The sequence below is a fragment of the Bubalus bubalis genome, chromosome 6, assembly GCF_019923935.1.
Source record: "Bubalus bubalis isolate 160015118507 breed Murrah chromosome 6, NDDB_SH_1, whole genome shotgun sequence".
Lineage (NCBI taxonomy): Eukaryota > Metazoa > Chordata > Mammalia > Artiodactyla > Bovidae > Bubalus > Bubalus bubalis.
Window position 1 is genome coordinate 103,431,766 of NC_059162.1, and position 24,000 is coordinate 103,455,765.

The 24,000-nt window shown below is 43.1% G+C and overlaps 2 long non-coding RNA genes across 4 annotated transcripts; one reads left to right on the top strand and one right to left on the bottom strand.

The window, feature by feature from the left end:
* LOC123334149 lies at positions 1–23,457 on the top strand. 3 transcript variants are annotated; one of them, XR_006551954.1, is made up of 3 exons: positions 1–160; positions 872–937; positions 23,399–23,457. It is a non-coding gene; the product is annotated as an uncharacterized LOC123334149 (long non-coding RNA). The 3 variants fall into 3 exon arrangements; XR_006551956.1 differs by lacking the exon at positions 23,399–23,457 and adding an exon at positions 1,366–1,426; XR_006551955.1 differs by lacking the exon at positions 23,399–23,457 and adding an exon at positions 1,257–1,315.
* Positions 7,617–17,468, bottom strand: LOC112585701. The gene is made up of 3 exons (XR_006551957.1): positions 16,795–17,468; positions 15,664–15,831; positions 7,617–7,752 (listed from the first exon to the last, which is right to left on the bottom strand). It is a non-coding gene; the product is annotated as an uncharacterized LOC112585701 (long non-coding RNA).
* Positions 23,458–24,000: the final 543 nt, after the last annotated feature.

The window sequence follows — 24,000 nt, forward strand, 5'->3', positions numbered from 1 at the left end:
GAGGCGGCCGCGGCGGGCGGCGCCCGGGAAGGGCGGCGGGGCCGGGGCCTGCGGCGGCCGGGGGAGGGGACCCGAGCGGAGCTGGTGGCCGAGGGAGCCCCGAGCTAGACCGGCGGCGGCGAGGCTGAGCGAGGGCATCCCTGCCCCGCGCTGGACCCCGGTGGGCGTGGCGCTGGCGGCCCGGGTGGGGCGACCCGAGCGGGAGGGGTCGGGGCTGCTCTCCAGGGAAGCGGAGAGGGTGTCCCGGCTGACGGACTAACGGTCCGCAGCGGGCAGCGGGATGCTTCCCAAAGGCCATCCCGAACACCTAGGGGCTGGGTGCATCGGCGGCCCCTACAGAACCCGGGCAGGGCCCCGAGGACTTCCTAAGGGAGACTCCAGGGCCTGGCGAAGGTCATCCACCTAGGCCCCCGGTTTTAGACCCTGGCCTTGGACTCCTCTGCCCAAATCGTGGCCTTGAGCTAGGGAACGGGGAGAGAAGGAGGAAGTTGGGTTGTTTGGGTTGAGGGTCCAGATAATTTGAAGGTGCATTTCTGAGGATCTCCGGTTTTCCCTCGGACACCCGCTCCCAGGTTGCAGCAGTTCTGGGCCTGTAGAACCTCAATGTGAAGAAAACAGATATGAGTCTATTTAGTCAGAAGGATGACTAGCTGGTCTTCCCCCATCCCTCTAGGCCATACAACTGAGTCATCATTAAACACTCTCCTTGGCCCTAGCCAATTGCAAATTCTGCCAGCAAACAACAGTGTTTGTAGCCAGACTTTCCTTTCCAAATCACTGCAGGACTGTAAGTTAGCCATCTTTGGAGACTGCATTTGCTCTTCCCTCTCATTAAAATATTTGTCCTTTTTTTTTTTTTTTTTTGGCTTAGGGAGGCAAGAGGAATTTCAAAGCAGACCAAGCAATAATAATTTAGAAATGGGGTAAGATATCTCAGGTAAGGTATAGGCTTCACTATATATATATATTTTGCAGGTGTGTACATTTATTTACCCACTTGATGTGCCTTGTGCCGTTGGAAAAGTTCTAAGTAGAATTTCAAAAATTAATTATTTTTCAAGCAGTGTTAAGTAAATCTTTTTGTATTGCAAAATACTCCCCACCATGAATGTATTTTCTTAAAGTAGCAGAAATCTAGTGCCCCATGACTTAGTAACTTTCAGAACTATCTTCTAACCACAGATCGACTTGGGCACTAGAGGCTCTATCTTCTACCTTGACCATTTCCTTAATGTCCCATGTTATATATTTTGTAGACCCAGGAAGCAACAGTTAGAACTGGACATGGAACAGACTGGTTCCAAATAGGAAAAGGAGTACATCAAGGCTGTGTATTGTCACCCTGCTTATTTAACTTATATGCAGAGTACATCATGAGAAACCCTGGGCTGGAAGAAGCACAAGCTGGAATCAAGACTGCCGGGAGAAATATCAATTACCTCAGATATGCAGATGACACCACCCTTATGGCAGAAAGTGAAGAGGAACTAAAAAGCCTCTTGATGAAAGTGAAAGTGGAGAGTGAAAAGGTTGGCTTAAAGCTCAACATTCAGAAAACGAAGATCATGGCATCTGGTCCCATCACTTCATGGCAAATAGATAGGGAAACAGTGTCAGACTTTATTTTTTTGGGCTCCAAAATCACTGCAGATGGTGATTGCAGCCATGAAATTAAAAGACACTTACTCCTTGGAAGGAAAGTTATGACCAACCTAGATAGCATATTGAAAAGCAGAGACTACTTTGCCAACAAAGTTCTGTCTAGTCAAGGCTATGGTTTTTCCAGTGGTCAGGTATGAATGTGAGAGTTGGACTATGAAGAAAGCTGAGCACCGAAGAATTGATGCTTTTGAACTGTGATGTTGGAGAAGACTCTTGAGAGTCCCTTGGACTGCAAGAAGATCCAACCAGTTCATTCTGAAGGAGATCAGTCCTGGTATTCATTGGAAGGACTGATGCTAAAGTTGAAACTCCAGGACTTTGGCCACCTCATGTGAAGAGTTGACTCATTGGAAAAGACCCTGATGCTGGGAGGGATTGGGGGCAGATGGAGAAGGGGACGACAGAGGATGAGATGGCTGGATGGCATCACCGACTCGATGGACATGAGTTTGAGTAAACTCTGGGAGTTGGTGATGGACAGGGAGGCCTGGCCTGCTGTGATTCATGGGGTTGCAAAGAGTCAGACACGACTGAGCAACTGAACTGAACTGAATGCTTTCTACTTGGCTTCTGCAGTATCCTACATAGGATGGCTATAAGATGATCAGAACCATAGTTGTCTGGAACAATAATGTGTGTATGAGTCAGTAAGTTTAGGAATTGCTTACAATCCATTTTCATAGTCATCTTCATAAGTCAAGAATGTTTAATTCATATGCAAATGGCTACTAAGATCTCCTATTTTCTCCAAAACCCAGGTTTGAGGAGAACAGGATCTGGGGATCCAGATGTTGTCATCACTTCTTCACTGTCTTTGCTCACCCTCCCTAGAAGGTTGCTACCACCACTGTGATCTCTCTTTTCTAGGATGGATGATAAGTGAGGCCTTTGATAGTGACATATCCAGTTAGGAGATAGCTAAGCTTATGTTCCCAGGTGGTGCAGTGGTAAAAAAAAAAAAAAAATCCGCCTGCCAATGTAGGAGATGCAAGAGATTCGAGTTCAATCCCTGGGTTGGGAAGATCCCCTGGAATAGGAAATGGCAACCCACTCCAGTATTCTTGCCTAGAAAATTCCATGGACAGAGTACGCTGGTGGTCTATAGTCCATGGGGCCTCAAAGAGTCTGACATGACTGAGCAGCTGAGCACACAGACAGTATTTCTTCATAAGAAAAGAAAGAAAGAAAGTGAGTCGCTCAGTCGTGTCTGACTCTTTGCAACCCCATGGACTGTAGCCTACCAGGCTTCTCTGTCCATGGGATTTTCCAGGCAAGGGTACTGGACTGGGTTGCCATTTCCTTCTCTAGGGGATCTTCCTGACCCAGTAATTGAACATGGGTCTCCCAACATTACAGGTGGATGCTTTACCCTCTGAGCCACCAGGGAAGCCCTGGTGGGGTCTATTTATTTCTCTTTATAGTCTATTTCTTCATAGATGACTCCCAAATTCAGTTTTAACCCTGACATCTCCTGAGCTTCAACAAAAAAAAAAACATGCTGACCTGCCATCACCTCTGTGTTCCTAGAGCTAAACTCATTCTTTCCCCCTTTGTTCCTGATTCAGCTGTCTTTAACAATAAGGAAAATGTATTGTCTCATGTAACAAAAGATCTAGAGGTAGGTAGCTCAAAGGTTTGTTCATTTAACAGCTCAGTGACCTTCTTAGGTACTCAAATTCTTTCCATCTTCCCACTCTGACTACCTAAGGCCAGTGCCCCTCATAGTTGCAAAATGGCTGCCATAATTCCAGCTGGCACATGCGTGCACATAATGTCCAATGGAAGTAGAGAGACTGTTTCTTGTCTTATTTAGCAGGGAAAACCTGTCTCAGAAGACTGCAAGCAGACTTCTCACACTCTCCCACATCTGAACCGGTCACCAGCAGGGAGTAAGAAGCCATCATGAGTTACTTAATCATGATTTCCCTCTGTGGCTGAGAATTGAAATCCCATCATCCTCAACAAGCATGTTTAGAGTTAGGTGAATCCCTGGGCAAAAATTGGGATTCCCTTAGAGGAGGGAAAATAGATGTCGGGAGGACAAACAATGGTGTTTGATACAGATGGGTAATAAGGAAAACATATCAGGAAAAGCCAGGTCAGGCTATGGTAACAAGTGATTCCAAAGTGGCTTACAACAATGAAGTTTTATTTCTGGAAACACCGAACATGGCCATAACAGATCAGTTTGGCATATTTGAGGTTGTCTTCATGCTAGGACTCAGACTGATAGAGTAAGCTTTTCAAAAAAAATAATTGTTTTTATTTATTCAGTTTTTTGGCTCCGCTGGATCTTCATCGCTGTATGGTCTTTTCTCTAGTTGCTGAGAATGCGGGCTGCTCTCTAGTTGTGGTGCGTGGATTATTGCGGTGTCTTCACTTGCTGCAGAGCACAGGCTAGACAGCACATGGGCTTCAGTGGCTGCAGCACATGGGCTCAGTTGTCGCGGTTCCCATGCTCAATAGTTGTAGCACATGGTCTTAGTTGCTCCACCGCATGAGGGATCTTCCTGGATCAGGGATCAAACCCATGCCTTCTGCATTGGCAGGCAGATTCTTTACTACTCAGCCACCAGGGAAGCGCTAGAGTAAGCTTTATCTGGAACAATGTTGGTTTCATGAAAAGGGAAAATGATGATAGTGAATCACGTGCTGATTCTTGATACTTCTGCCTGGCACTTTTACATGTTAGAGCTCACGTTTTGTTGGTCAGAACAAGTTCACCTGGTCAAATCTGACCTCAGTAGGGACCAAGTCTAAGGTTAGGGAAGTATGATCCTTTCCTGGAAAGAGCAGCAAAAATTTGTAAAAAAGAAACAAAACTGTGACCAACAATGTGGACTGCCACACTCAAGGATGCTGCTGCTGCTGCTAAGTCACTTCAGTCGTGTCCGACTCTGTGCGACCCCATAGACGACAGCCCACCAGGCTCCCCCATCCCTGGGATTCTCCAGGCAAGAACACTGGAGTGGGTTGCCATTTCCTTCTCCAATGCATGAAAGTGAAAAGTGAAACTGAAGTCACTCAGTCATGTCCGACTCCTAGCGACCCCATGGACCACAAGCCCACCAGGCTCCTCCGTCCATGGGATTTTCCAGGCAAGAGTTCTGGAGTGGGGTGCCATTGCCTTCTCCACACTCAAGGATGAGAAATAGCCAAATCCTACTCCGCTGATCATCCCTCCTCTCTTTAGAGTTCCCAAGGGAACTATACAGAAGAAAGAAATTGAAATAGGAACCAAAGGATCATTTTATTCATAGTTGAGCTAGCACCCAATAACCTCCAGAGAAGAACTCTGCCAAAAGACTGAATCACATGGCTTAGGTTTAAGGCTGAAGTGAAGCTTCATAATTCCCTGCTCCACCTCCACCCTCTAGATTTGGGGACTGTCATGTGTAAGCATGCGTGCAGAAAGAGAGGAGAAGACAATCAGGTATGCTTAGCAGACCGGCTTTACTCATCCAGGTGTGCGTCAAATAGAAAGTGGACTGGTCCTACTCGGAGCAAGAGCAGCACTCCTGACCATGTGACTCCTCAAAATAAAGTGACCCAGCCACTGGTGAAATGTGGACTCATTAGTGTCCTGAGCTCTGACCAATCAGGTTAATAACTTCTTCCTTCTGAAGGTAGCTAGTCACTGGGTAGGGCAGAGGAAAAGGGAATTTCTTCTTGTTCTCACATTCTCACTTTTGTTTTCTCTGAACCATTAGGAAGAGGGGTAAACAAATGAGTATTTGTTGTCTATTTGCCTCCTCATCTGGACTATAAGCCTCTCAGGAACAAAGGTCAATGCATTGAGCATCATGTTTCCATATGTGGTAGGAACTCAAGTTTATGTTGATGAAGTTACAACTGTCGTGTAAGAGACATCACTGCAATTTCAGTTGACAAAATTGTGGTCAGTTACAGATGTACTAGGTTTTTGTGACCTGGGACTCTGGAGCCCTATTTCCTGTCTTACTTCCAACCTTTACTATATACTGGCACAAAAGGATACTGAAATGTGGGCCTGCCCAGTGGAAAGAAAGTGAAAGTCTTCATAAATTTTACATGTGACCCCAAACAGATTGATATGCCAAGTTAGAAGATTTAATTGACATCAATAAATTAGAGAAATGATCATCAATAGCAGGTTAAAAAGATTAATGGAAAGTAGGACATTGAAAGGGAAAAAGAAGCATCACACACTCATAGGTTCAAGAGAGAAAAAACTGGTCACAAAAAACATGTGTCCAAGAAGACCTGATAGATGTGGCAGACCAGTAACAGAACGAATAGAAAATTGGCAGTAGCTTCCCTGGTGGCTCGGGCGGTAAAGAATCTGCCTGCATTGTGGGACCTGGGTTGATCCCTGGGTTGGGAAGGTCCCCTGGAGAAGGGAATGACTACCCACTCCAGTATTCTTACCTGGAGAATTCCATGGATAGAGGTGCCTGGCAGGCTACAGTCTGTGGGGTTGCAAAGAGTCGGACACAACTAAGTGACTAAGACTTTCTTTCTTTCATGTTAACAGAAGTCGATGAAACCAAATTCATCTTCTTATCCCTGGGACCTAGCATGGTGCCTGGCATAGAGTGGACATTGATAAGTAGTTACTGGGAAAAAATGTATGGCTTTGATCAGATTGTTCATGATATTCCATTCCTCTGCAAAGCCTTTGCATGACCAATGCCTCTCTACTCTTCAAGACCCAGCTCAGATGCAACTCTTCTGTGTGATCTTTCCTAAAATTCACCCTACGCTCACCTAGAAGAAAATGCTCCAGTTCCAAATCCTCATAAGCAATTAATAACTGCTAGCTTACATTAATTAGAGTTAATATGTATTTAATTATAATTATAAAATATGATTAATTTTATTCTAGTCATGGGCTCTCAGTAATTATTGGGTAAATTGTAACTCTCAGATTATGACAATCCAATATACATAATTTCCAAATTATTGAATTGATAACTAAAGGAAAGTGTCTCAAATTCTAGAATTGCTCACCACTGGCACTGACTCTCACTTTTCTGGGTCTAGTAATCTAGATGTCAGCTTTTCCCACATCCTCTATTCAAGCTCCCACCCACTTATTCCTTCTCCCACCAGGGTCTTAGGAAATAAGACAGAATTTACTGAAGGGGACACATGATGTACACCATGTAAACTGTAGCAATTCACTTGAAAATTACCTACAACATACCTCTTTTTCCCAGAGTACTCTCTGCTTCTGCCACTAGGGATCTTTTTCCACCCTACTCCCCAACCTCCCAGAGCCCGAGGCAGATTCCTCAACCTTTTATTATTGGGAGGAATGCATTTTATCCCAGCTTCTACTTCCAGACTTGCACTCCTGACAAGGTACTTGTTTAGCAAAATAGGCCTTTCAATTAGCAGACCCATCTTCTTCAAGAAGTAGAGGGGGGTTACAAATAAATTTTCCCCATTGCAAATATGGTTAATACAAAATGACTAAGTGGGGTTAGTCAATGAGGTCTTCATTAGAAGCTTATTGGAATCAACTTTTTTTTTTCTTTTTAATCAGCTTTTGAAGATGAGAATAGATACAGCTTTGCAGGGCAGAGTGCAAGGAAAACATTCAGGTGGTTGCTAGCAGCTGTCATGCTGTGGATGAACTGGGTTCTCAGAATCAGGGAGAAGTTTATAGTTTTCAAGGGGCTTTCCCTATCTCTCTTGAGACAAGGCTGCATATTTGCTTCTCTTGTTCTTGGCCAGCCCTAGTCTCACTCAGCTATAATCATTAAAGATAGATGGTTGTTGTCTCAGCCTTTTCTAGCTCCTTCACCATTTCTGACAAGTCAAGAATTGTATTAGAAGGCTCAGCACTCTTTTTGCTTCCCTCTCATGTTAGGATACAGGCTATACTGCTGTAACAAAGACCCCAAAGACAGTGACTCTACAAGGAATTTATTTCTCTCTCACTTAATAGTCCAGTAAGGTGATGTCCAGGATGAAGAAGTAGCTGTTCTCTCCTTGCTCAACCTGGGACCCAGGTTGCTTTCATCGTAGTGTGCTCCCTGCTTCAGGGGTGGTCATTGTTGGCATATTTGAGGCTGGCTTTATTAACTGCACCTGTATTTCAGACCTCTGGAAGGTGAGGGTAAAGAAAAAGTGGATACAAGTAGTTTCCTTTTAATGCTGTAAATGAACAATATACTCCTAACTTCCATTTACATCCCAAGAACTTGGTCACATGGTGACATCCACTGCAAGGGAGGCTGGAATATATTCCTTAATTGGACAGATATGTGTTCATCTAAAACTCAGTGGAGGAGGAGGGGAAAGTGCAAAAGTGAAAGTGTTAGTTCCTCATTCGTGTTTGACTCTGCGACCCCATGGACTGTGTAGCCAGTCAGGCTCCTCTGTCAATGGAATTCTCCAGGCAAGAATACTGGAGTGGGCAGCCATTCCTTTCTCCAGGGCGTTGAACCTGCGTCTTCTGCATTGCAGGCAGATTCTTAACTGTTGGAACCACCAGGGAAGCCTTGGGTGTCTATTACTAAAAGGAAGAGGAGAACTGGAGGTGGGGATTATGGTCAGTTTACAACATACCTCCCTATCCCTATATGAGATAAACTTCTTAACATGGCATAAGTGACCCTTTGGACCTTTGGCTTTCCTGTAATAATATCAAATTATTTGAACTGCCCTGAATATGGTTTTATGTGTCTATCCTACATGGCTTTTCATGGTAAATCTTGCTCATCTTTCTTTGCCTGCTACAACCAGCTCAAGCAGCATCTTCTCCAAGAAGTCCTCCTAAACCGTACTTTGTTTGGCATAAGTGAACCTCCTTTGTGTTCTCATAACAAGCTATGCATTCCTCTCCTGTCCTGTCAAATTCCCCCACTATCTACACAAGTTTAAAATCACCTCTTTATGATTCTGTCTCCATTTAGATCATAAGCAACTTGAGAGCAAATATGCTATGTCTCAGTCTCATTTAGATCCTTAGCACCTAATTGAGCTAAATTCCTTTTACCCACCAGGTAAAATAAATTGCACATTCGCCTGATCCTTGCATGTCCACTGAGTTGTAGCTTTCATACATAATGGCCAAGCTGTGTAAGTGGGCATTTTTTCCATTTGAATGGAAGCACTAGCCTGAAACCCCTGCTGGTCTAAGATTCAGATCCTCCTAGATTTGGGGAATTCCTGCCTGTGGAGGCCCGAAGACCTGTTTTATTACTCCTTAGGGGCCGACTGGTAACACAGAACCAGGGCCATGACAGCCACGGCTAGGTTAGTTTCTCCCAGTTCTACTCCGGGCTCTGGATATTTGCCCCTTATCACTGGTTCATCCTGCTAAGACTTTATCATGCCTGAACTATGAATAAATTTGTCCATGTTAGGATTAATAAGTGTCATTGATACCTTCTGTTTGAAGCTAACTGGTCCAAGATGGGAATAGAGTCTCAGCTTTGTGACATACCACTGAAACAAAATGCAATCTTTACAGACTTTATTTAGTTGAAGATATTTATTTGTATATCTTTAAATATATGTGTCTTTAAAATATGAATATCTGAGTATGCAAAACCAATATATTGAGAGGGATACTCATTTGGTAAATGTTCTTTATGTTCCAAAAGGCTTTACCAGAAAGATCTTAGGAATTAATCTCTCTTTTTTTTTGGTATAATTTTGTTATTGTTCAGCGAGGCAGCTTATGAGCTTTCCTGGAAAATGTTCTCTGTGCACTTGAAAAGAATGTGTATTCTGTTGCTTTTGGATGGAAATTTCTGCAGATATTTAATAAGTCTATCTGTTCTAATGTGTCATTTAAGTTCAATGTTTCCTTATTGATTTTTCTGTCCATTGATGTAAGTGGGTGTTAAAAGTCCCCTAGTTTTATTATGTTACTTTCCATTTTTCTTTATGTTTGTTAATATTTGCTATGTATCTTGGTGTTCCTATGTTGAGTGAATGTGTATTTACCGTTGTTATATCTTCTTGTTGGATTGATTGCTTTACCATTATGTAATGTCCCTCTTTGTCTCTTGTTCTAGTCTTTGTTTTAAAGTCTGTTTTATCTGATATCAGTATCGGTACCCCAGATTTCTTTTTCTTTCCATTTTCATGGAATATATTTTCCATTCTCTCGCTTTTCAGTCTTTGTGTGTCTTTAGATCTGAAGTGAGTCTCTTGTAGGCAGCATATACGTGGGTCTTGTTTTTATCCATTCAGCCACTCTGTGTCTTTTGATTGGAGCATTTAGTCCATTTAAATATAATTAGTGATGGACTCCTTATTGCCAAATTCAGACTTAAATTGAAGAAAGTGGGGAAAACCACTAGACCATTCAGGTATGACCTAAATCAAATCCCTTATGACTATACAGTGGAAGTGAGAAATAGATTTAAGGGACTAGATCTGATGGACAGAGTGCCTGATGAACTATGGATGGAGGAGGTTCATGACATTGTACAGGAGACAGGAATCAAGACGATCCCCAAGAAAAAGAAATGCAAAAAAGCAAAATGGCTGTCTGAGGAGGCCTTAAAAATGGCTGTGAAAACAAGAGAAGCAAAAAGCAAAGGAGAAAAAGGAAGATATACCCATTTGAATGCAGAGTTCCAAAAATTAGCAATGAGAGATAAGAAAGCCTTCCTCAGCGATCAATGCAAAGAAATAGAGGAAAACAATAGAAAGACTAGAGATCTCTTCAAGGAAATTAGAGATACCAAGTGAACATTTCATGCAAAGATGGGCTCAATAAAGGACAGGAATGGTATGGACCCAACAGAAGCAGAAGATATTAAGAAGAGGTGGCAAGAATACACAGAACTGTACAAAAAAGATCTTCATGACCCAGATAATCATGATGGTGTGATCACTCACACTCACCCTGAGCCAGACATCCTGGCTATCATTCCAATCTTGAATATGAAGTCAAGTGGACCTTAGGAAGCATCACTATGAACAAAGCTAGTGGAGGTGATGAAATTCCAGTTGAGCTATTTCAAATCCTGAAAGATGATGCTGTGAACGTGCTGCACTCAATATGTCAGCAAATTTGGGAAACTCAGCAGTGGCCACAGGACTGGAAAAGGTCAGTTTTCATTCCAGTCCCTAAGAAAGGCAATGCCAAAGAATGCTCAAACTACCGCACAATTGCACTCATCTCACATGCTAGTAAAGTAATGCTCAAAATTCTCCAAGCCAGGCTTCAGCAATACGTGAACAATGAACTTCCTGATGTTCAAGCTGGTTTTAGAAAAGGCAGAGGAACCAGAGATCAAACATATGTTGGATCATGGAAAAAGCAAGAGAGTTCCAGAAAAATATCTATTTCTGCTTTATTGACAATGCCAAAGCCTTTGACTGTGTGGATCACAATAAACTGTGGAAAATTCTGAAAGAGATGGGAATCCCAGACCACCTGACCTGCATCTTGAGAAATCTGTATGCAGGTCAGGAAGCAACAGTTAGAACTGGACATGGAACAACAGACTGGTTCCAAATAGGAAAAGGAGTACGTCAAGGCTCTATATTGTCACCCTACTTATTTAACTTATATGCAGAGTACATCATGAGGAATGCTGGGCTGGAGGAAGCACAAGTTGGAATCAAGACTGCTGGGAGAAATATCAATTACCTCAGATTTGCAGATGACACCACCCTCATGGCAGAAAGTGAAGAAGAACTAAAGAGCCTCTTGATGAAAGTGAAAGAGGAGAGTGAAAAAGTTGGCTTAAAGCTCAACATTTAGAAAACGAAGGTCATGGCATCCGGTCCCATCACTTCATGGCAAATAGATGGGGAAATAGTGGGTGACTTTATTTTTTTGGGCTCCAAAATCACTGCAGATGGTGACTGCAGCCATGAAATTAAAAGACGCTTACTCCTTGGAAGGAAAGTTATGACCAACCTAGACAGCATACTAAAAAACAGAGACATTATTTTGTCAACAAAGGCGATGGTCAAGGCTATGGTTTTTCCAGTGGTCATGTATGGATGGGAGAGTTGGACTATAAAGAAGGCCGAGTGCCGAAGAATTGATGCTTTAGAACTGTGGTGTTGGAGAAGACTCTTGAGAGTCCCTTGGACTGCAAGGAGATCCAATCAGTCAATTCTGAAGGAGGTCAGTCCTGGGTGTTCATTGGAAGGACTGATGCTGAAGCTGAAACTCCAATACTTTGGCCACCTGATGCGAAGATCTGACTCATTTGAAAAGACCCTGTTGCTGGGAAAGATTGAGGGCAGGAGGAGAAGGGGACGACAGAGGATGGGATGGTTGGATGGCATCACTGACTCAATGGACATGGGTTTGGGTGGACTCTGGGAGTTGGTGATGGACAGGGAGGCCTGGCGTGCTGTGATTCATGGGGTTGCAAAGAGTTGGACATGACTGAGCAACTGAACTGATTGTTGGTGTGCTTATTGTCATTTTGTTAACTGTTTTCTGTTTTTCTATTTCTTTTTGTTCCTATCTTCTTGTTTTACGCTCTTCCCATTTAATATGATGACTGTGGTCTTCAGTGCTATGTTTGGATTTCTTTCTCCTTTTTTATGTGTATCTATCATAGATTTTTGATTTGTGGTTACCATGCTTCCCAGGTCATACTTGTGGTAAAGAACCTGCCTGCCAGTATAGGAGATGTAAGAGACACAGTTTCAGTCTCTTCGTTGGGAAGATCCCCCTGAAAGAGGGCACGGTAATCCACTCTAGTATTGCCTGGAAAATCCCATGGAGGAGGGCATGGTAATTCACTCCAGTATTCTTGCCTGGAGGTGCCTGGTGGGCTACAGTCAATAGGGTCACACAGTCAGACCCGACTGAAGCAACTTAACATGCACGCATGCATGTGGTATATAACAACCTATATATATATGTGATTATTTTATGTTGATAATCTCTTAAATTCGAATGCATTCTAACAGCCCTGCATTTTTACCCCTGGCCCCACATATAATATTTTTATTTCATATTTTACATCTTTTGATTGTATATTCCTGAACTACTTATTGTGGTTATACATGATTTTACTACTTTTGTCTTACTCTTCTGACTAGCTCTATAATTGGTTAATCTACTGCCTTTACTGTATATTTGCCTTTATCAATGAGATTTTTTCCTTTTGTAATGTTCACATTTCTAGTTTTAGTTTTCTCATTTGCACTTACAGAAGTCCCTTTAACATTTCTTGTAAAACCAGTTTAGCGATGTGGAACTCTTATAACTTTTGCTTGTCTGTAAAACTCTTCATCTCACTTTCAAATCTGAATGATAGCCTTGTTAGGTAGAGTATTTCTGGTTGTATGTTTCCCCTTTCATCACTTTGAATATAATGTGCCACTCCCTACTTACCTACAAAGTTTCTGCTGAAAAGCATCAGGTAGTCTTATGGGAATTCCTTTGTATGTAGCTAGTTGCTTTCCCCTTGCTGCTTTTTAACATTCTCTCTTTATCTTTATTTTTGCCATGTTAATTACATGATGTTTTGGTGTGGATCTCTGGATTCTTCTTACTTAGGACTCTCTTTGATTCTGGACCTCAATATCTGCTTCCTTTCTCAGGTTGGAAGTTCTCAGCTATTATCTTTTCAAATAAGTTCTCTGTCCCTTTCTCTCTCTCTTCTCCTTCTGGGACCCCTATAATGTGAATGTTAGCATGTATACTTGATGTTTTCTCAGAAGTTTCTTAAACCATTCTTTTTAAAATTCTGTTTGTTTTTTCTGTTCAGCTTGGGTGATTTCCATTACTCTGTCTTCTTTTTACTCTTGATCCAGTCCTCTGTATTATCTCATCTACTGTTGTTTCCTCCTAGTGTATTTTTTATTTGAGTTATGTATTCTTTGTGTCTGTTTGGTTCTTTGTATTTTATTAACTCTTTGTTAACCTTTCCACCGTGTTCATCCATTCTTCTCCCAAGTTCATTGAGCATCTTTATGATCATCACCTTGAACTTTTATTGGGTGGATTGCTTGTCTCCACTTCGTTTAGTTCTTCTGGGATTTTATCTTATTCCTTCACTTGGAATATAGTCTTTGTCACCTCATTTTGCCTAATTCTCTGTTTTTTTCTCTATGTATTAGGTAGTTTGGCTTTCTTTTCCAATCTTGAAGTGACCTTTTGTAGGAGACATCCTTTGCAGCACTGCCCCTCTGGTCACCATGCTCTAGGGGTGCCCTCTCTGTGGGCTTTGTTAAAGGGTCAACTGTGTGTATGTGTGTATGTACTTAGTCACTCAGTTGTGTCCAACTTTCTACAGCCCCATAGACTGTAGCCCCCCAGGCTCCTCTGTCCATGGAATTCTCCAGGCATGAATACTGGAGTGGGTTGCCATTTCCTTCTCCAGGGTATCTTCCTGACCCAGGAATTGAACCTGCATGTCTTTGCGTCTCCTGCATTATCAGGTGGATTACCATTAGTGCCACCTGAGAAGCCCTAAAAGGGTCAACTACTGTGGGCATATTGGTAAGTGCTATATTGGGCATATTGGTCCTGCTTCATGCAGAGGCTTCCAGCCCATAGGTAGGCAGGGCTGGGTCCTGGGGCATCTGGTTGTGTAGCCCAAAGGGCCCCAGGACTGATGCCAACTGACTGGTAGGAAAGTGCTAATAGGGGAGAGAGAGGACTCCAAAATTATTCTTGCCAATACAGTATCTTAATGGTAGGATGAGCTCCCCAAAATGGCTGCCACCAACATTTCTGTCCTAGGGAAAGTCACAGTTGCTTCTTGCTCCTCCTGGAGGCTCTCCAAGATCAGCAATTTGGTCTGACCCAGGCTTCTTTCAAATTGGTGCCTCTATACTAAATCTCAGAGCATCAGATTTTGTGGGAGCCCTTTAAGAGTGGAACCTGTATTTCCCACAACCCTCTGACTCTCCCATATTCAAGCCCCCTTTAAAGCCAGACATTCTAGGGGCTCATCACCCCAGTGTAGGACCCCAGATCTGGAGAACCTGGTGTGGGGCTTGCTTCCCTTGCTCCTTGGAAAGAATCTCTGCAATTGTGATTATCCTCCCCTTTGTGGTTCACCTCTCTGAGTCTTGACTCCACTGTACCTCCATCCCTCCTACTTGTCTCATTGTGGTTCCTTCTTTATAGCTTTAGTTGTGGGAAATCTTTTCTTCTTGTCTTTAGGTCATTCTCCTCAATAGTTGTTCTGTGGGTTGTTGCAATTTTGGTGTGCCCATGGGAGGAGATGAGCTCAGGGTCTTCCTACTCTGCCATCCTGACCACACCCTCTCTAGTGTTCTTGATGAGATGAAGATGTATTGGCAATTTGTAATACATTGAAGATTCCCAGGCTCAAAAGGTCTCTTGAATTAGAGGTAGTTGCATAGCTCAAGTTGCATAACTCAAGGCTCATAGCCCTTCCAAGTCTCCCTGCCTGTATTAGTTAGAAGTCATTCATTTAGAATGTCAGAAATCCAGTTTAAACTAGTGTAAGTGAAAAGGAAATATACTGGCTTTCAGTCCTTGGAAGTGTAGGAGTAGACTTCAGTCACAGCTACATCTAGGGACTAAAATATATTTTCCAAATTGGTCTTTCTCATCTCTCAACCCCTCTCCCTTCCATTCTCTCTCTCTCTCTCTCTGGCTCACTCTCATTCTCTCTCACTCTAACTTTCACTCTCATTCTTCTTACTGTGTGTTGATCCCACTCTCGTCCACAGGATATAACTTCTTTCACATGGCAAGGAAGTTAGATCTCTTCACAGTCTTCTCAGTGTGCTTTATCTGGAAGACCAGATGCCCTTTTTTTTCTGCCTCTAAATGAAAAGACTCCCCCAGAGAAATTTGATCAACTTACCCCTTATTCTGGCCAAGGCTCGGTGGTACCTTGGTCGGCTTGGCACCATGACTGTGAAGTCAGATGGTATGATTACGAGCTTCACCAGACTCACACAGTTTGTGTAGGTTTGGGCAAACAATATAAGACATAAGCACCACATTCTTGTCTGTAATGCCTGAGAGTTCCCAGTAAATATCTTAAGTGTTCCCACCAAACAACCCAGGCTTCATACTATTGCTGTTTGTATCCTTACCATTCCACACTGACCACCGCTTACTTTCTGTGTGGATCTCTGCTCCAGTGGTTCCCTTAACACTGATACCACTTCGCTGGACCACTGTTGACCACTCTGCTGCTCAGGCCGATGCTTATGCTGCATTTTTTTCGCAGGTCTCCTCTCAGTGTGAGCTTCTCAAATGCTCTGACAGGGACCAATACACACAGTTGTACAGTTATGCACAGGTGTTCAGGTTGTTCGGTGCACAAGGGCACACATGGGGACTAAAATCTAGTGTGAAATGCAGTTCACTAAGCTCGAATTATACACCTTCCCACATGTGTGTTCCAGGAGAATGAAGCACTTTTTCTGCTTGTGCAAGGGCACCAATCTATGCTCCCTAGAGCTGTAACTCCCCCCAGACAGTTTTTTCTAATTCAGATGAAGGTTCGCTAAGGGCTTGCAGTAGCTCAGCTCTTGCCTTTTTCTTTGAAAAGGAGACAAACAGCTCCCTCTCCTCTGTTTGCCATTGTATCAGAGAGATGCCAACCACAAGCACAATGTTGGGAGAACAGCAAGGACCACAGGCTCCCCACCGCACCATCTCACTGTAAAATCCTCATGTGCCCTCCCAATATGCCAGGGCAAAAAATAGTGAAAAACGGTCACGAATGTGGCAGTGTTATCAAAAGCATACAGAAATTAGCTATGTAAATTTTAAGGCTTGTTGGGTTCTCTGTTTTATGACATTGGCAAATTTTTCATCAAGATAGAAAATAAAAACTAAGAAAAACTAAGAATCATCTTAGACACTAACCACTACCATGCCCAGGCAACCCATGTTCACACTTAATCACACACTTGGATGGGAATAGCTCTCAAAGGCAGGTCTTTCAGTTTTACCTGCAGCCTAAGTGTACCCCTCACCCTCCTCCCCAGAACTTATGCAAGATACCAGTGGGCAATAGCTGGTCGAGATAAGTTTGGGTAATAAATGTTATGTTGGTTCTAGAACTACCATGCTGACCAGCCCTCCAGCCCTGGTGCTGCTTGTGGCTGGGCACACCGCCCTGTTCCTTTGTGATGATTGCTCTCCTAGGAATCTGGAGTCCTGCCTGAAATTGGTTTCTGTCACCTTCTCCTCCTGCCTGTTTTCCTCAGACATACCTGCACGTGAATTGTGGATCTGGTTTGAGTTCTTTCCCGGGAAGTCTCCTCCACTCGCACAACGGAGAGTGCAGTCGGAAACTGGAAGAGGCATCCTCTCACTCTCCTCTGCTGCTGCTGCTAAGTCGCTTCAGTCATGTCCAACTCTGTGCAACCCCATAGACGCAAGCCCACCAGGCTCCCCCATCCCTGGGATTCTCCAGGCAAGAACACTGGAGTGGGCTGCCATTTCCTTCTCCAATGCATGAAAGTGAAAAGTGAAAGGGAAGTTGCTCAGTCATGTCACTCTCCTCTAGCCACATCCAAATCACAGTTCCACCCCAGGGGGCACTCCCTTCAGTAGCAGTGGACAAGAATGTGGCTGCTGGTGCCACGTGCTGTGTCCTCTGGACTGCTGACTCAGTGAGATCAAAGGTGGTCAAACACGTGTGCACATTTCTCAACCTGTGTCTCTCATATTGCTGCCCTATGACCCTGTTTTTCTGCAGAAGAACATGAAGCTTAAGAAGTAAGAGTGGTTCTAATCCACCACCCAGAGACATTTTTTTGTTCTCCTTCTGTGTTACCATCAGTAAAACTAGATGGGGGTTCTAGCCAAGGAGAGGCCAAGGGTAAGAGGGGGTGTAGAAGGGATGTATGCTGAGGAGTTCCTGACTATAGCGAAGAAGATTAGAAGGACCTAATGTAGAGATGGCTACCCACTCCAGTATTCTTGCCTGTAGAATTCCATGGACAGAGGAGCCTGGGGGCTCCAGTCCACGGGGTTGCAAAGAATCAGACACAACTGAGAGACTAACACACAATGTAGAGACAGTAAGAACTGTGAAGTAGATGGTCCTAACCACTGGAACTTAGTTCTTACTGCTGGGATGAAAGGAAATAAAAGATAATTTCAGGAATAGAAATGAAACAACTATGCATAATTGACTTTCAAACTGATCTGCCGACTGAGAGTCAGTCCTGTACCTACTGAGCTAAATTCTTGGTAAAAACCAAAGTTATGTGACTCATTTCTTGGAAAAATTAATAGTGTCTCTTCTTGCCTGGAAAGCTGACAACATATTATCAGTGTTTGGTATTTATCTTGTCATGTCTTGCTGAAGGCTTCAGATTTTATTTTATTTTTTTTTATCCTGAAGCCAGCTACAGGTTCCTAGAAATGGTTTTTATTTGACAGCATCAAATAAGTTGGTCATGTTCAGTGGAAGTGAATGTACACAGCAGATATCAGCTGGAGTATGGAGGAGGCAGCATAGGAGGTAGGGAAAAAACACTGAACGAGGAGACCTGGTTCATGTCCCGTCTCGCACTGCCAGCTACCAGCAATGTCACGTTAGGAAGGCCACTTAAACCTCACTAGCCTTTAGTGTAAATGAAGGATTTAAAATTATGTAACCTATTATTTAAATTAAATAACTTCTTTTTTAAAGAGTGAATACGGTTATTGGAATTATGTTGAACCATTAAATCAATTGGGAAAGAATTAATATCTTTATAATGGCTTCCCTGGTGTCCCAGTGGTAACCTATACCAATGCAGGAGGTTTGATCCCTGGGTAGGGAAGATCCCCTGGAGAAGGAAATGGCAACCTGTTCCAGTATTCTTGCCTGGGAAATCCCATGGACAGAGGAGCCTCATGGGCTATAGTCCATGGGATCGCAAGAGTTAGACACAACTTAGTGACTAAACAATAACATCTTTATGATACTGAGCTTTCAAATCAAGAGAATGTTTTTAATGGGGAAAAGAACAGCCTATTTCTCTGACAATTATAATAATAAAGTATACAGGGGGAAATAATGATGCAAGATGGGGAAAACTGCTTGAGCAATATTCTGGAGTGGGCAAGAGTAAGTGGGCTCTGATGCCAAAGTGGCAGGATTGACATAGGTGGAAACATAGCAAGTTCCTGAATAATAATCTTTAGAACTGGCAGAATGTGGTCCACTGGAGAAGGGAATGGCAAACCACTTCAGTATTCTTGCCTTGAGAACCCCATGAACAGTATGAAAAGGCAAAATGATAGGATACTGAAAGAGGAACTCCCCAGGTCGGTAAGTGCCCAATGTGCTACTGGAGATCAGTGGAGAAATAACTCCAGAAAGAATGAAGGGATGGAGCCAAAGCAAAAAGAATACCCAGTTGTGGATGTGACTAGTGATAGAAGCAAGGTCCGATGCTGTAAAGAGCAAAATTGCATAGGAACCTGGAATGTCAGGTCCATGAATCAAGGCAAATTGGAAGTGGTCAAACAGGAGATGGCAAGAGTGAACGTCGACATTCTAGGAATCAGTGAACTAAAATGGCCTGGAATGGCTGAATTTAACCCAGATGACCATTATATCTACTACTGTGAGCAGGCATCCCTTAGAAGAAATGGAGTAGCCATCATGGTCAACAAAAGAGTCCAAAATGTAGTACTTGGATGCAATCTCAAAAACGACAGGATGATCTCTGTTCATTTCCAAGGCAAACCATTCAATATCACAGTAATCCAAGCCTATGCCCCAACCGGTAATGCTGAAGAAGCTGAAGTTGAACGGTTCTATGAAGACCTACAAGACCTTTTAGAACTAACACCCAAAAAAGATGTCCTTTTCATTATAGTGGACTGGAATGCAAAAGTAGGAAGTCAAGAAACACCTGGAGTAACAGGCACATTTGGCCTTGGAGTACCGAATGAAGCAGGGCAAAGGCTAATAAAGTTTTGCTCAGAAAACACACTGATCATAGCAAACACCCTCTTCCAACAACACAAGAGAAGACTCTACACATGGACATCACTAGATGGTCAACACCGAAATCAGATTGATTATATTTGCAGCCAAAGATGGAGAAGCTCTATACAGTCAGCAAAAACAAGACCGGGAGCTGACTGTGGCTCAGATCATGAACTCCTTATTGCCAACTTCAGACTGAAATTGAAGAAAGTAGGGGAAACCACTAGACCATTCAAGTATGACCTAAATCAAATCCCCTATACAGTGGAAGTGAGAAATAGATTTAAGGGACTAGATCTGATAGACAGAGTACCTGATGAACTATGGAATGAGGTTCGTGACATTGTACAGGAGACAGGGATCAAGACCATCCCCATGGAAAAGAAATGCAAAAAAGCAAAATGGCTGTCTGGGGAGGCCTTACAAATAGCTGTGAAAAGAAGAGAAGCGAAAAGCAAAGGAGAAAAGGAAAGATATAAGCATCTGAATGCAGAGTTCCAAAGAATAGCAAGGAGAGATAAAAAGCCTTCCTCAGCAATCAATGCAGAGAAATAGAGGAAAACAACAAAATGGGAAAGATTAGAGATTTCTTCAAGAAAATTAGAAATACCAAGGGAACATTTCATGCAAAGATGGGCTCAATAAAGGACAGAATTGGTATGGACCTAACAGAAGCAGAAATTAAGAGGTGGCAAGAATATACAGAAGAACTGTACAAAAAAGATCTTCACGACCCAGATAATCATGATGGTGTGATCACTCACCTAGAGCCAGACTTCGTGGAATGTGAGGTCAAGTGGGCCTTAGAAAGCATCACTATGAACAAAGCTAGTGGAGGTGATGGAATTCCAGATGAGCTATTTCAAATCCTGAAAGATGATGCTGTGAAAGTGCTGCACTCAATATATCAGAAAATTTGGAAAACTCAGCAGTGGCCACAGGACTGGAAAAGGTCAGTTTTCATTCCAATCCCGAAGAAAGGCAATGCCAACGAATGCTCAAGATGAGATCAGATCAGTCACTCAGTCATGTCCGACTCTTTGCGACCCCATGAATCGCAGCACGCCAAGCCTCCCTGTCCATCACCAATTCCCGGAGTTCACTCAGACTCACGTCCATTGAGTCAGTGATGCCATCCAGCCATCTCATCCTCTGTCATCCCCTTCTCCTCCTGTCCCCAATCCCTCCCAGCATCAGAGTCTTTTCCAATGAGTCAACTTTTCGCATGAGGTGGCCAAAGTACTGGAGTCTCAGCATTAGCATCATTCCTTCCAAAGAAATCCCAGGGCTGATCTCCTTCAGAATGGACGGGTTGGATCTCCTTGCAGTCCAAGGGACTCTCAAGAGTCTTCTCCAACACCACAGTTCAAAAGCATCAATTCTTCGGCACTCAGCCTTCTTCACAGTCCAACTCTCACACCCATACATGACCACAGGAAAAACCATAGCCTTGACTAGCCGGACTTTTGTTGGCACAGTAATCTCTCTGCTTTTGAATATGCTATATAGGTTGATCATAACTTTCCTTCCAAGGAGTAAGCGTCTTTTAATTTCATGGCTGCAGTCACCATCTGTAATGATTTTGGAGCCCAGAAAAATAAAGTCTGACACTGTTTCCACTGTTTCCCCATCTATTTCCCATGAAGTGGTGGGACCAAATGCCATGATCTTCGTTTTCTGAATGTTGAGCTTTAAGCCAACTTTTTCACTCTCCACTTTCACTTTCATCAAGAGGCTTTTTAGTTCCTCTTCACTTTCTGCCATAAGGGTGGTGTCATCTGCATATCTGAGGTTATCGATATTTCTCCAGGCAATCTTGATTCCAGCTTGTGTTTCTTCCAGTCCAGAGTTTCTCATGATGTACTCTGCATAGAAGTTAAATAAGCAGGGTGACAATATACAGCCTTGACGAACTCCTTTTCCTATTTGGAACCAGTCTATTGTTCCATGTCCAGTTCTAACTGTTCCTTCCTGACCTGCATACAAATTTCTCAAGAGGCAGATCAGGTGGTCTGGTATTCCCATCTCTTTCAGAACTTTCCACAGTTTATTGTGATCCACACAGTCAAAGGCTTTGGTATAGTCAATGAAGCAGAAATAGATGTTTTTCTGGAACTCTCTTGCTTTTTCCATGATCCAGCAGATGTTGGCAATTTGATCTCTGGTTCCTCTGTCTTTTCTAAAACCAGCTTGAACATCTAGAAGTTCACAGTTCACATATTGCTGAAGCCTGGCTTGGAGAATTTTGAGCATTACTTTACTAGTGTGTGAGATGAGTGCAATTGTGTGGTTGTTTGAGCATTCTTTGGCATTGCCTTTCTTTGGGATTGGAATGAAAACTGACCTTTTGCAGTCCTGTGGCCACTGCTGAGTTTTCCAAATTTGCTGGCATATTGAGTGTAGCACTTTCACAGCATCATCTTTCAGGATTTGAAATAGCTCAACTGGAATTCCATCACCTCCACTAGCTTTGTTCGTAGTGATGCTTTCTAAGGCCCACTTGACTTCACATTCCAGGATGTCTGGCTCTAGGTCAATGATCACACCATCGTGATTATCTGGGTCGTGAAGATCTTTTTTGTACAGTTTTTCTGTGTATTCTTGCCATCTCTTCTTAATATCTTCTGCTTCTGTTAGGTCCGTACCATTCTGTCCTTTATCGAGCTCATCTTTGCATGAAATGTTCCTTTGGTATCTCTGATTTTCTTGAAGAGATCTCTAGTCTTTCCCATTCTGTTGTTTTCCTCTATTTCTTTGCATTGATCGCTGAAGAAGGCTTTCTTATCTCTCCTTGCTATTCTTTGGAACTCTGCATTCAGATGTTTATATCTTTCCTTTTCTCCTTTGCTTTTCGCTTCTCTTGTTTTCACAGCTATTTGTAAGGCCTCCCCAGACAGCCATTTTGCTTTTTTGCATTTCTTTTCCATGGGAATGGTCTTGATCCCTGTCTCCTGTACAATGTCACGAACCTCATTCCATAGTTCATCAGGCACTCTATCTATCAGATCTAGGCCCTGCTCAAACTACCCCACAATTTCACTCATCTCACACACTAGTAAAGTAATGCTCAAAATTCTCCAAGCCAGGCTTCAGCAATACGTGAACTGTGAACTTCTAGATGTTCAAGCTCATTTTAGAAAAGGCAGAGGAACCAGAGATCAAATTGCCAACATCCGCTGGATCATGGAAAAAGCAAGAGAGTTCCAGAAAAACATCTATTTCTGCTTCATTGACTATGCCAAAGCCTTTGACTGTGTGGATCACAATAAACTGTGGAAAGTTCTGAAAGAGATGGGAATACCAGACCACCTGACCTGCCTCTTGAGAAACCTATATGCAGGTCAGGAAGGAACAGTTGGAACTGGACATGGAACAACAGACTGGTTCCAAATAGGAAAAGGAGTACGTCAAGGCTGTATATTGTGACCCTTCTTATTTAACTTCTATGCAGAGTACATCATGAAAAATGCTGGACTGGAAGAAGCACAAGCTGGAATCAAGATTGCCTGGAGAAATATCAATAACCTCAGATATGCAGATGACACCACCCTTATGGCAGAAAGTGAAGAGGAACTAAAGAGCCTCTTGATGAAAGTCAAAGAGGAGAGTGAAAAAGTTGGCTTAAAGCTCAACATTCAGAAAACGAAGATCATGGCATCTTGTCCCACCACTTCATGGGAAATAGATGGGGAAACAGTGGAAACAGTGTCAGACTTTATTTTTTGGGGCTCCAAAATCACTGCAGATGGTGACTGCAGCCATGAAATTAAAAGACGCTTACTCCTTGGAAGGAAAGTTATGACCAACCTAGATAGCATATTCAAAAGCAGAGACATTACTTTGACAACAAAGGCCCGTCTCATCAAGGCTATGGTTTTTTCCAGTGGTCATGTATGGATGTGAGCGTTGGACTGTGAAGAAAGCTGAGCACCGAAGAATTGATGCTTTTGAACTGTGGTGCTGGAGAAGACTCTTGAAAGTCCCTGGACTGCAATGAGATCCAACAGTCCATCTTAAAGGAGATCAGTCCTGGGTGTTCATTGGAAGGACTGATGCTAAAGCTGAAACTCCAGTACTCTGGCCACCTCATGTGAAGAGTTGACTCATTGGAAAAGACCCTGATGCTGGGAGGGACTGGGGGAGGAGGAGAAGGGGATGACAGAGGATGAGATGGCTGGATGGCATCACCGACTCAATGGACATGAGTTTGAGTAAACTCCGGGAGTTGGTGATGGACAGGGAGGCCTGGCGTGGTGCAGTTCATGGGGTCGCAAAGAGTCAGACACGACTAAGCAACTGAACTGAACTGAACTGAACTGAAATAATAACAGAAAACAAGAAAGAGTAATAGTCATACATACAATTGGGTGAGCAAATTTGTGTTTTGGGACCTTTTGAACATTCTCTTTTGATTGCTTCAGCTCTGTGAAATAATAGCCTGATTAGATGGTTAGAGTAAATATTCTTACAATGTCTGGCTTCTAAT